Consider the following 14,420-nt stretch of genomic DNA (forward strand, 5'->3'; position numbering starts at 1 on the left):
CAAAACTGTATAAGTACATTCAGAAATGTTGCTTTATTAATATATAAGTGCTTGAAGAAAACAGACTTTGTTTGAGTCTGTACAGCGCTAACGTATTTGGTAAGTTTTATTTAGTGCCTTTTGTCAACGACAGCACGTCATAGCGCGCTGTTAATTTCTGCTGCCATCTACTGACCTTTTTGGGCATTACCTGTTTTAGCATTCTCTGAGCCTTTATTTTGTGAGTTATTTTATGTTATTGTATTTGTTCTGTTTCAGAAACTACACATAAATATTTGTCTGCAAATAAACATTTAGTTCTACAAAGCCATTGCAACTATTCCTTCCTTTGCAACGTTCAGCAGTTAGTTGAGATCTTTCTACCTTAATTCTGGTCAGCCTCATCCTTCTTATCGAGGATTAGGACTTGGTGCCACAGACACACACCAGTTTGACTCACGCACTGTTTAACACAAATGCTCCAAAATGCAAAACGTTTTGAGTGCTGACATGACACCACTAGTGCAAAATTCTGCACCAGGTTTCTCTTTTATAAAAGTTTGCTTGCATTTGAGTGTGATAATATCGAAAAAAGTGCATGTAAACAATATATGTGCAGATGCAAAACAGATTTATTCTTTCATTGTGGGATGGAGGTTGCGGCGGGAGTCCCCCGTGAAGCTAATAGTGCCATGAAGCAACGACACACAAGTGACAATCGAAGAGTGTGAGGGTGGCTGTACCCCCTGAAACATCGAGTGCTGCTAAGCAACAAACAACACAGTTGACAAGCTTTATCCCACATGAAGGGACACAATAACACCTGCGCAGCAGTCCAAAAGTGCTGAGTGGCACTGTTATAATTGCAAATGACTTGTGTGCTAATGGATCGTCACTGCTGTCTGACATACAGTGCATCCGGAAAGTATTCACAGCGCATCACTTTTTCCACATTTTGTTATCTTACAGCCTTATTCCAAAATGAATTAAATTCATTTTTTCCTCAGAATTCTACACACAACACCCCATAATGACAACGTGAAAAAAGTTTACTTGAGATTTTTGCAAATTTATTAAAAATAAAAAAATTGAGAAAGCAAATGTACATAAGTATTCACAGCCTTTGCCATGAAGTTCGAAATTGAGCTTAGGTGTATCCTGTTTCCCCTGATCATCCTTGAGATTTTTCTGCAGCTTAATTGGAGTCCACCTGTGGTAAATTCAGTTGATTGGACATGATTTGGAAAGGCACACACCTGTCTATCTAAGGTCCCACAGTTGACAGTTCATGTTAGAGCACAAACCAAGCATGAAGTCAAAGGAATTGTCTGTAGACCTCCGAGACAGGATTGTCTCGAGGCACAAATCTGGGGAAGGTTACAGAAAAATTTCTGCTGCTTTGAAGGTCCCAATGAGCACAGTGGCCTCCATCATGTGTAAGTGGAAGAAGTTCGAAACCAACAGGACTCTTCCTACAGCTGGCCGGCCATCTAAACTGAGCGATCGGGGGAGAAGGGCCTTAGTCAGGGAGGTGACCAAGAACCCGATGGTCACTCTGTCAGAGCTCCAGAGGTCCTCTGTGGAGAGAGGAGAACCTTCCAGAAAGACAACCATCTCTGCAGCAATCCAGCAATCAGGCCCGTATGGTAGAGTGGCCAGACGGAAGCCACTCCTTAGTAAAAGGCACATGGCAGCCCACCTGGAGTTTGACAAAAGGCACCTGAAGGACTCTCAGACCATGAGAAAGAAAATTCTCTGGTCTGATGAGACAAAGATTGAACTCTTTGGTGTGAATGCCAGGCGTCACGTTTGGAGGAAACCTGGCACCATCCCTACAGTGAAGCATGGTGGTGGCAGCATCATGCTGTGGGGATGTTTTTCAGCGGCAGGAACTGGGAGACTAGTCAGGAAAGATGACTGCAGCAATGTACAGAGACATCCTGGATGAAAACCTGCTCCAGAGCACTCTTGACCTCAGACTGGGGCGACGGTTCATCTTTCAGCAGGACAACGACCCTAAGCACACAGCCAAGATATTAAAGGAGTGGCTTCAGGGCAACTCTGTGAATGTCCTTGAGTGGCCCAGCCAGAGCCCAGACTTGAATCCGATTGAACATCTCTGGAGAGATCTTAAAATGGCTGTGCACCGACGCTTCCCATCCAACCTGATGGAGCGTGAGAGGTGCTGCAAAGAGGAATGGGCGAAACTGGCCAAGGATAGGTGTGCCAAGCTTGTGGCATCATATTCAAAAAGACTTGAGGCTGGAATTGCTGCCAAAGGTGCATCGACAAAGTATTGAGCAAAGGCTGTGAATACTTATGTACATGGGATTTCTCAGTTTTTTGATTTTTAATAAATTTGCAAAACCTTAAAGTAAACTTTTTTCACTTTGTCATTATGGGGTGTTGTGTGTAGAATTCTGAGGAAAAAATGAATTTAATTCATTTTGGAATAAGGCTGTAAGATAACAAAATGTGGAAAAAGTGATGCGCTGTGAATACTTTCCGGATGCACTGTAAACTGATGAAAAACCAAAAAAGTTCTTCAGTGCAATGATGCAGCATTGGTCCTCCTAAAAGGTAACTAAAATACAGTCTATATATCATATTCCTTGATTTTGAGGTGTTATATGCTTGCCACATCAATGCATATTATAATAACAGATCATTGATATGAATTATTATATGTGTGAGTCGTCATTTAGCTGGTCTGGCTGCAATTCCTTGCATGATCAGGGTGCAAGGTATATGCAAATATTGTAAAATTCAAAAATATCTGAAAATGTAAATAATTCTGGTTCCAGGCATTTTTGATTATGGATACTCAACCTGAACTTGAATTCCTGTTTAACATGTCAGCTGTATTTCAGGACTGAATCTGGACTCACTAGAATGGAAGAAAACAGAATGATAACAGAATTATTTGAAAAGCCACAGTTAAGGGTCTAAAAACTTACATGAATGAGAGATTTCAGTTTTTTAATTTGTAATAAATTTGTAACCCCTTCCTGAAAGCATATTTTCACTTTGTCATTATGCGTTATTGAATGTAGATTGATGGGCAAAAATGATACATCTGTCCATTTGAAATTAAATCTACGTCAGGATAAAATGTGCATAAAGTCGCAAAGTGAAGGGGTTTGAATTCTATCTATCTATCTATCTATCTATCTATCTATCTATCTATCTATCTATCTATCTATCTATTCAAATTACTGTATATACCTACTTTTTTATCTACTCAATAAAAATGCATTTGTACTTTCCCTTTTTTGTTTGTTTTGTTCTCCTATCTCCTCTGTAATCTGGGGTCATTTCATCTTTTTCTAGAAGCTTTCAGATGATGGAGCAACATTGTGTAGCACCACAGTTTCACATTTCATAGCCTCTGCCTTCAAATCCCCCTTCTGTCCCCTGACAATGTGGAGTCGCTGTTTTCTTCCTGTGTTTGCTTGGTTTTTCTTACAGTAATCCTCTCTTCTTCCTCATCTCAAAGGCATTCATATTCCGCTCTAATTGAGCCCAGTGTGACTGAGTGTGGAGAACACCCTGCAAGGGACTCCTATTCCATTCATTGTGGGTTTATGTCCCCTACAACTCGATATTGGACCAATGAGATTTGAAAAATGGATGGATGGTTAATGGGGGTCCAAGATAGATCCTTGTCAAAGGCAATATGTTATCATTGAATGTACAATTATTAAACACATTTATTTAATGTTTATTTGTGCATATTTTTGTGTTGGAGAAGTTTCAAATCACCGGATCACCCTATTAGATGAATCATTCATAAACACACTCTATATGCCTTCATATACAATACCAAATAAATGTGTTAAAAATAAAATCAATAAGCACTTTTTTTTTCTTCTATCAAGATAGTATTTACAGTATTTACAGCAAGTACTGCAACCCTTCTCTACCACCCATTGCTTGGCATTATCAGTTGCTGTATTTATTTATATATTTTTAACTAACATCCTAATTAACAAGCTGTTTCTAAAAAATGAGACACAACTCGGCTATTAGAAGTGCCACTGCCATTTAGAAAACATATGCAGGGGGCTGTTAAGGTGATAGATGGTGGCACAGGGATAGTCAGTAAAATCCATAGCAGAACCTGGTCTTCCCTGCAATTTTAATTTTCCTTGGAGGGGGAGCCTTGGCACTGGCCAATATCTTTTAAATGATATTGCCAGCCGCAGCCAGGAACACACTCATAAAGAGATTTAGAAGCCTGAGCGAGATAATTAAACATGTCTTCAAGGAAAATTGACTGCACAAAGGAGAAGTAGGAGAAAAATAATACATTGTTTGCAGCCTCCATAAATCATTCTCAGAACAGGCTATTTTGCTTTTTTGCCCCCTCTTTTTCTTCAATGAACAGTTTTCACTTTTTATTCCTACTCAGTTCCCGAGCACTGGGGACTGCAGAAAAATTGTGGGGGGGGACGGCCGTCTCAACATGGGCAGTAACACCGGCTCTGTCACCACTTCTGCAACAAACCCCGCACTCTGATATAAATGTCGTGTGCGATTTCCACATTTAAACCCATTAGTGCTCATCACTTCGCACTGTGTCATCCCACCTTTAACATCTTCACGTTCACAGTTTCTGCACGCATTAAATCCATAATAACCTATAACTAGCACTAATTAGCGTCTGCTGATATTTAAAAAAAAAAAAGAAGAGGAAAAATGAAGAGAAAAATATTAGCTTTACTCTTAATTAGAAAAGCACAAATGCCTGAGTCAAAAATTTACCTTCATTATGCAGAAAATCATTTGCACTGTTTGGGCATTACACTTTCAAACTAAGCATTTTCTACTTGTTAAGGTTTCCTTTCTTTGCTTTCCCAAGACTACTTTCAAAAAAATTACCTTGCCCCTGCTGCTTTTATGACATTAATTATTTAAATGTGTATTGATTATTACTTACTTCATTGTTTTTGATGTTCCAGTACAAACATCAAGATTTGTGTGACTCAGCCTGTCTTCCATTAATATAAAGAACGTTCATGATGGACGCCATCCAAACAGTACCATTCAGATTATTGAAACATAACATACTGAAACCCATTTAATTCAATTTACAGCCGAAGAAGGCCAAATCCTTCCAATAGCACCAGTTCATCACACAAGATAATCGCACTACACATGTTGGGATGTGCTTGCAAACATGAAGAAAAACCCACACAGACACAGGGGAGCATGCAAACTCAACACAGCACTCCTATTCAGAACACTGGAGCAATGAGATAGCAAGCAATAACCACCATACCTTTCTATATTATTATAATTTACATTGTTATGCTCTGTTTTACTGTGTGTATAATTTAGTTTGTATGTTCATAACTGTAAATGCTGCATGGTTAAGCAATTTACTGCTAATGCATTATAGCTGTAAATCTGTGCAAATGCTCAGAACCAAATCAGGCCCCAACAATGCCAGTAGGTTTTCATTCAAATACGCAGACATTCATCCCCTTTTTTTTACCCTTTGTTCACACTATCCCAGTATTTCCAACCCATGAAAACAAATACATCTGAAAACACTCTCCAGCACTACTTTTAAAAAATGCCCGGCATGACATAAAAATGAACATTTCTGAAAATTCGGACTCCATCACGGCCTGGTTGATTCATGCTTGTTAAGTGGCTCTTCCCGAAATGGATCCTGCACATTACAACATGTCATTCTCTGATTGGTCACCCTTCATGAAAGTAAAACACATTCCAACATAGCGGGCATAGAAGAGTTGCTTTCCATGGCGCTTGTTGTGTTGCTTACCTGTATGCATCTAAATTGCATTTTGTATTATTTTTATAAATCACAGTCAAGTGACTACTCATACAGCCTGACAGAGTCGCCAATCGTGTATGTGCACAGACTCCATGAGTACGTTCAGTCTGATTGAAAAGTGATGACATGAGTACTCAGACTATACACGTACAAATATGGATTAAAATACTTATGTAAGCAATGTGACAATGCTTATGTGCGTAGAGATCATTTTCATTTAAAAACACCATTTTTAAATGAAACTGAGGTGTGGATTTAGTTTCAGTAAGGAATACTACATGAAAACAAATTCCATTTGAAAAGTAATCGCATCATTATCATTATAATGCTCACTCTAACTCACTTAATCGAATTCAGAGTCTAAAGAATTGGAGCCTATCCTGGGAGCACTGGGATACAAAGGTGGAACCAAACCTGGACGGATTGGCGGTCTACTGTTATACACACACACACACAAGGCCAATTTAAAATCTCCAAATAACCTAACATATATTTCTTTGGGATGTAGATGTGTACCTGAAGAAAATTCCATTTAGACATATCACACCACACCATTCTCAAACCTACACTATCTAATTCAAGGTCCCGGGAGCCAAAACCTAACCCAGAAGGAAACAACATTGTAGAGAGAACCAGTACTGTGTATCACAGGGCCCATGCAGTCATTATTATTATTGTTGTTCTTATGATTATAACAGACTAAAATCAATATGCATTTGAGCCATTTGAAAATTTAGAATGACTAGCAAATGAACTGCAGGTGTGCCATAGCTGTAATAAAAACGGTTTATGTTCTTAACCTGTGCGTTGGTGCATTCAGTTTTGGATATCAACTGTTCTCTCCAACCCACTTAATCTAATTCTGAGTCTCAGGAGTTGGAGCCTGTCCTGAGAGTACTGGGTACAAATTAGGAACTAAGTGCCAATGATTGTTGTCATCTGTTCTTCACTTGCCACTGAATGACCTAACGGCAGCTCAGGATTATTATTATTATTATTATTATTCAGTGTTTGTTTCCTCTCCCATGATGTCTTTGCGGTTTTAGCTGGTAAATCCAGGCTACAACAAGAAGCCAAAGTGATTTACCCTAACGCCTTTCTAAAGATGTGTGCAGCGCCCATAAGTGCGATCTTCTCCACTTCACTAGCTGATGGATGGCCTGGGAGAATCTTCAAGTTTTCATCATGATCTTTCTTTAATGTACCTAATGTTCCAACTATAACTGGCACAGTTCTAGTTTTAAAGTTCCACATCCTGCTAATTTCGATTTCCAAATCCTTGTTTTTTACTGATCTTCTCAGTTTCTTTTAACATGATGTTCAAGTTGTCTGGGATGGCTGTATCAATCAACAGGCAGGTTGTTATTATTATTTCTGTTATTATTATTACTATTATTAAAATGGTAACGGAAAGAGTTACCTTACTGAGACTGGCACTGTCCATCAGTGGAGGACCTTTGTATTACAGTGTTGTCATTTTATTTTTCTTGCTGTCTGTGGGATAGGAATTGGGACCCCCCTACGTTGTATGCACACGGTGTCAGTGATATCTTTCCTTTGTTAATCTGTGCCGGTTGGGATTTTCCTTGAAATAAGTGATTTCCCATATTGTAATCCTTATTACTACAATGTTGCAGCTTAATCTGAATGTTTTAATGTTAATATATTGATCTTTGCAATAAATATACTTATAATCGGGTTGGAGGTGCCATTTTCAAATTCATAGCCCACTCCAGCTCCTGTTTGAACTGTTGCTGAATTCATTCTTTTTCTCATCAGTGCACATTAGACACCCCTATTCTTGCCCGTAGGACCTGCAGGGTCTCTTCTGGTTCCAGTGCTTGCTTTCCCCTATCTCAGTGAAAAAGTCTCCTTATGCCTTCCAGTATTATATTTCTGTCTCATTCTGAATACAAAACAGCTTGACAGTAACGTCAGCCTTTCTTTAACCAGTAATGCTTATCAATCAGCAGAACTGCAGAAACAGGAAGTAGCAAAAAACTGGAATAAATGTTGACTGGAGTAAGAAATGGGCTCTTCTCAAGAGCCTTTCATTCCCTTGGCTAACTACAATTTTGTTACATACTGCCATACAAAGATAAAGATCACACCCCACAGCTGCTGTGTGGCCCATTTACACATCATCATTTACAATTAATCAGATTCAATTAGTTAACTCAGACTGATATAAGTACAGATTTGGTAGGAAATAACTGCTTATTATGTGAATTTTTGCTTAAAAAAACATTCTTTGTATAAGACCTTTACGTGTGTGCTTTACTGTGTTTTATATTTTTCTGATTAATAATTATCTGGATTATTTCAACTGCTGCCTCACATGTTTAGAGCCCAGTGTTCAACTCCTGGTGCAGTCACTGATACTGAGGAGTTTGTCGACCTTTTCCTGTGTATTGCTGTTTTTTTTAATTGACAGTTCTAAATGAGCGCAGTGTCAGTGAGTGTAGGGTGATTGATCCTTGTGAGGGAATGACCTGCCATCATTTGTTGATTTCTATCTTTGTACCTAATGCTGCCAGCATAAGCTTTGATACAGCTCTGTAGTGTAAAAAAAAAGAACTAATGGCAGGACATGTTAGGTAAATTTCATGTTTGGGTAAAAAGATATTCACCATAACTCTAAAATAAGAATACCAATTTATCAGTCCAAATTTTGTATTATACAGACTATGTGGTTGCTTCTGCTGCCTCACAGCTTTATAAAATGGTGGTTTAAATCCGGATCGGTCATTGACTGTATGGAGTCTACATGTTCTGTAGGTGTGAATAAAACATTTTTTACTGTATGTTTATAACTTAGGCAAAATGGTGACACAGTGGTAGTGCTGCTGCCGCACAGTAAAGAGGCAGAGGTTTAGGGCTTGGGTATTCCTTCCTTGGAGGTCGCATGTTCTCCATTTCTGCATGAGTTTTCTCCGGGTGCTCCAGTTTCCTCCCACTGTCCACAGACATGCAGGTTAGGTGAATTGGTGTTGATAAATTGGCCCTAGTGTGTGTGTGTGTGTGTGTGTTTGCCTTTGCCCTGTAATGGAATGGTGACCTGTCCAGGTGTTGTTCCTGCCTTGTGCTCTGTGATTGCTGGGAAAGACTCCAGCTGCCTCTCATTCCTGCCCTGGATAAGGAGATTAGATGGATGGATTGTAAATTCATACATTACAGTTTTTGACATCATAATAACATTATTATTATTAGTAGTAGTAGTAGTAGTAGTATTAGTAGTATTACAATGGTAATGGAAAGAGCTAAGAGTCATCGTCTGTGTGGAGTCTACATATCCTCACTTTATTTATAATTTATTTTTCCATTTAGATACTATGGAGTGCTCCCTTATCAACACGAGCAGATCAGAATAATTGTCTTTGCTAAACTGGCATGGTGTGAGTGTGCCTTATGATGGTATGATATGTCCCAATCCTGCTTCGCACCCAGTGTTGCCAAACTGGGATTAAGGTGGTTGGGAAAAAGGACGTATAGCTGATTACTTTAGAACAGGGGTGTCCAACTCCGGTGCTGGTGGGCCGCAGTGGCTACAGGTTTTCATTCTAACCATCTTATTAATTAGTGACCAGTTTTTGCTGCTAATTAACATTTTTTGCCTCTGTTTTATTTAACTTGACTCAGACTTCTTAGTTGTTCCTTTTTCTTTAATTAGCAGCCAAACAATAATGAGACACAAAACGAGCCACATGACAAGCTAACCACACTATCTGAAAATAAAGTAAGGTGAAGATTTCAATAAGGTTAATCTGCTCAGGTCACCAAAACAGTGTTCTTAGAAAAAACGGAAAACCAACTGTTTTGTAAATGTCTGCTGTGGCAGAATGAGAGCAGCAACAAGCCATGGAATTAAATAACAGGTTTAAAAAACAGCAAGAATCAGATTTTCATTAAGAAACCGGTTGGAGTGAAAGCTCCAATTTAGCTGGTCATCTGTTGGCTCGTTTCATGTCTCATTTCCCTTTGGCAACCATTTAGTGAAGAAAAGAATAAATTCAGGGGACTGAATCCTTAAAAAACAGGGCTATTAAAATGAAGGGAAAAGGAATTAATTAGCAGTGAAAACTGATCACTGATTATGAAAAGGGTTAGAATGAAAACCTGCAGCCACTGTAGCCCTCCAGGACCGGAGTTGGACACCCCTGCTTTAGAAGTTTATCATTTTTAACTGCAAAATATTAAATATATTATAATATATTAATGGATTTTCTGAAGTGGGCCAACATGACTTTTACCTCCTTGGGAGACTTGCTTGATGACCTGGGGCTCTAGATAGTCCATGCTTGGAGTCTTAATTTTCTATTCTTTCATTTCTCCTTCTTTTTCCTATCTTCAGCTAAGGTCAGTCCTCAAAGAATGTTGAATTTCCTTTTCTTCCACTTTTCTGTTCCGTTGTCTTATTGCCTTTTTCCAGAAAAAGTTATTTTCTTTAAAAAAAAAGAAGCTATCCACTCTATACAGCATTGTACACAAAACCTTGTATAAACACATATGTTACATTTGGCATAGTAACTTTCACACAATTCTCACAAGCCACGTTGTGTGGATTACCATTTTAGAAATATCATCTCCTTTTCAGACTCCCAACCACCAGATTGCACAGAGACTTTACATTGCTCCAAGTAAGCACTTTTTAATGGGTTTCTCTCCAAGTCCTCTTTGCAGTTTTGTTCCTCATATGCTTATGGCACTTTTCTCCATATGTTCTGGGACCACTCTTCATCAGGGATTTTTAAATACTCGATCTGTATTGCCAAATCTCATTCATTCTTTCTGGCCACTAACATCCCTCCAACCTTTTCCCTCTTTTAGATTTCTTCTGTCTTTTCCTCATAACTCTCCAGAGAATTTTATCTTTAGGTAGCACTACTAAACATGCTCTGTTCCCTCACTGGAGAGCATCCAATTCCTTCTCTCTAATTTCCTGGAAATCCTGTTTTTATAATCTAATGCTTCTTGAGCTGTTTGCCATGAAAATCAATGATGCTTCTGTGGATAACACTAAAAAGTGGGCTTTAGCAATGGACTGAGTGTGCAAATGGATTTTTGCTTTAAAATAATTTTCCTGGGGTGAACACAGTATTCTTTTCTCACTCCCCCTCCCTTTATGTGTGGGTCTTCTGCACCTTCACTTCATTCTGATAGATTTCACTTTCTCACATAGTGGGGTGGGGTGGGATTCGATGGAGTGGTGGGCGGGTGTCGGCCTGTGCTTTTTTGTATGCGTGTACCATTTTATAAGTTTCCCAACTGATAGTATAGCCACAAGTTTGATGTCTCTTTATAAACATCTATTGTGTACCTCCCTCTGATGGCTAAACAGGGATTAAGAGGTGATTTAGGATGTGACCACACGAGGGAGCCAGAGAGCCCCAAATCACTGATCCAGCAATACAACCCATGCAAATAGAATAAAAAAAAATGATTTTTGTATTCTTCTCCCAGACACATTTTCAATCCTTTCCCAATCACAAGCCACAATAATATAATAAATGATAAATCAAAACAATTCTTCCTCCTTCTCAGCCTGCTTTAAGTTTCGCCCACTGCCTTCTGACTCTGACTCCCCGAGCCATGGTAGTGGGCTAACTTTAAAGTGAACCCTGGAGTACCTCTGGTGACGTAATGTGGCCTGTTGTAAGTACTTCCGGGTTATACACAAACCAAGGAGGTCGTCCCCCGGCAGCTCCCTCTATCGTACCTAGGGATCCCTACAGGGCTACACTTCCAGACTCCCATGCAGCCCTGCAGGTGTCCATACTGGGACTCTATATGAGAAGCATTGCCACCTAGAATGGTGGTGGATGAACTGCTCCCCTACTGGTTTCTGCAGTCTTTGGGCACCCCGATCAGGACAGGAATAATAAGGTGTCCCAGCCGAGTATTGTCCCCAGTTAAGCCATCCTTCCATTAGGGCATCCCGGTAAGGAATCGTCTTCCATCCTGGGTGGGGGGCCCATCTGTCCTTTGGTGCACCTACAAGACTTTTAAACTATTAAAGGAATAGATTTTGTTTATCTTCACAGAGAGGATCATAAACATATGGAATAAATTAAAAGTAGTGCAGTAGAGAATAGGATTTCAGAGACATGCAGAACATGACTTTATGTTGTTTTGGAGAAATTAGGTAGATAGGATTGGTGAGTTTGTTGGGCTGAATGGCCTGTTGCTGTCACATTATTCTGTTCCTCTAATTAGAGTGCTCTGTGTTTTGTCCAGTTTTGTAGTATACAGTAATCCCTCCTCCATCGCGGGGGTTGCGTTCCAGAGCCACCCACGAAATAAGAAAATCCGCGAAGTAGAAACCATATGTTTATATGGTTATTTTTATATTGTCATGCTTGGGTCACAGATTTGCACAGAAACACAGGAGGTTGTAGAGAGATAGGAACTTTATTCAAACACTGCAAACAAACATTTGTCTCTTTTTCAAAAGTTTAAACTCTGCTCCATGACAAGACAGAGATGACAGTTCCGTCTCACAATTAAAAGAATGCAAACCTATCTTCCTCTTCAAACGAAACAGAGAGGAAAGCAAACAAATCAATAGGGTTGTTTGGCTTAAGTATGCGAAGCACCGCGGCACAAAGCTGTTGAAGGCGGCAGCTCACACCCCCTCTGTCAGGAGCAGGAAGAGAGAGAGAGAGAGAGAGAGATAGAGAAACAAAGTCAAAAATCAATACGTGCCCTTTGAGCTTTTAAGTATGCGAAGCACCATGCAGCATACTTAAAAGCTGCACACAGAAGGTAGCAACGTGAAGATAATCTTTCAGCATTTTTAGACGAGCGTCCGTATTGTCTAGGTGTGCGAACAGCCCCCCTGCTCACACCCCCTACGTCAGGATCACAGATAGTCAGTGCAAGAGAGAGAGAAAGAAAAGTAAGTTGGGTAGCTTCTCAGCCATCTGCCAATAGCGTCCCTTGTATGAAATCAACTGGGCAAACCAACTGAGGAAGCATGTACCAGAAATTAAAAGACCCATTGTCCTCAGAAATCCGCGAACCAGCAAAAAATCCGCGATACATATTTAAATATGCTTACATATAAAATCCGCGATAGAGTGAAGCCGCGAAAGGTGAAGCGCGATATAGCGAGGGATCACTGTAGTCCTTGTCTTGAATTAATTGATTAATGAAAGGCAGAATAAGAATTAATAATCAATAGGCTTCTCCCACATTTGGAAAGCTTGGGTCCAAACATATCTTGAGGGATACGGGGTTCTCAGTTGGATTTGCTGCCCAGTGTTAATCTGTTGGTTTGACACATTTTAACTGTGTTAAGTGGGGATTCTTTTGAGGAGTTCTATTTAGTCTCAAGCATAATAACAAATAATTATAATTCTTCTCTAACTATTCAAAGCACTTTAAATAAACAATGGGGTGCCACTTCAACTACTAACTACAGTTTGTTCAGCATCCACCTGGATGACACAATGGCAGCCATTTTGCGGCAGTACACTCATCTCACATGAGCTACTAGGTGTTGAAAGAATGAAAGATACCAAACCAATTAGGGACAGGGGATGATTAGGGGGGCCAGAATGACTAGGACGTAGTTGACAATTTAGCCAGGACATTGTCTTTACAAAGAATGTAAAAGAGTTTTTTACATACAATATAATACAATACAATTTATTTTTGTATAGCCGCAATGGACTTTAACAGGCCCTGCCTCTTGAAAGGCCCCCAGCCTTGACTCCCTAAGAAGACAAGGAAAAACTCCCAAAAAACCCTAGTAGGGAAAAAATGGAAGAAACCTTGGGAAAGGCAGTTCAAAAAGAGACCCCTTTCCAGGTAGGTTGGGCGTGCAGAAGGGGGTCAATACAATACAATACACAGAACAGAACAAATCCTCAATACATTATAAAAATAACAATTTTACAAGTACGGAGCAGAATTTAACAGTAGATGATATCACATAATATCACATAATATGATTTGGAGTGCCACATTTGAGTACCGAGAAGAGAAACAGAATAGGTGAGGGTTAGTAACAAATTATAACTATCATGTTACTTATGTTTTAGTGCTAATGACTAACAACAGAGATGCAGTATGTACAGTTAATCAGCAGCTCTAGTCAGGGTGTGCTAAACTGAAGTAGTGAGTCTTCAGCCGGGATTTAAAAGCTGAGACCGAAGGGGCATCTCTTATAGCAGCAGGCAGACCATTCCACAGTTTAGGGGCCCTGTAACTAAAAGCTCGACCTCCCACTGTTATTTTATTAATTCCTGGTATCATAAGCAGACCGGCATCTTGAGATCTTAATGTGCGCTCTGGTTTGTAAGTCATGATAGGTTCAGACATCTCATCCAAAAGACGATTGCACCATTGTTATAGCACAGTGTTTCCATCAACTCGCTGGGGCATTGGGATTCACACACAGACCACAGGCTATGCACCCCCTTATGGCCTCTCCAACACCTCTTTCAGCAGCAAGCCAAGTTTTTTCCTAGAGGGTCTTCAATCCAAGCACTGTCTGGGCCTGAACATGCTTAGCTAGATATGCATTTAGCCTAGTTGGTGACTGGGGTGATTGATTGTGAGTACTGTTTGTGTAAGTCTGGAAATGAGATGGTGCATAGCTTCAGGGTTGTTTTCTTCCTTGTGTATGCATATACAT

Source organism: Erpetoichthys calabaricus, chromosome 11, assembly GCF_900747795.2.
Source record: "Erpetoichthys calabaricus chromosome 11, fErpCal1.3, whole genome shotgun sequence".
Taxonomy (NCBI): Eukaryota; Metazoa; Chordata; class Cladistia; order Polypteriformes; family Polypteridae; genus Erpetoichthys; species Erpetoichthys calabaricus.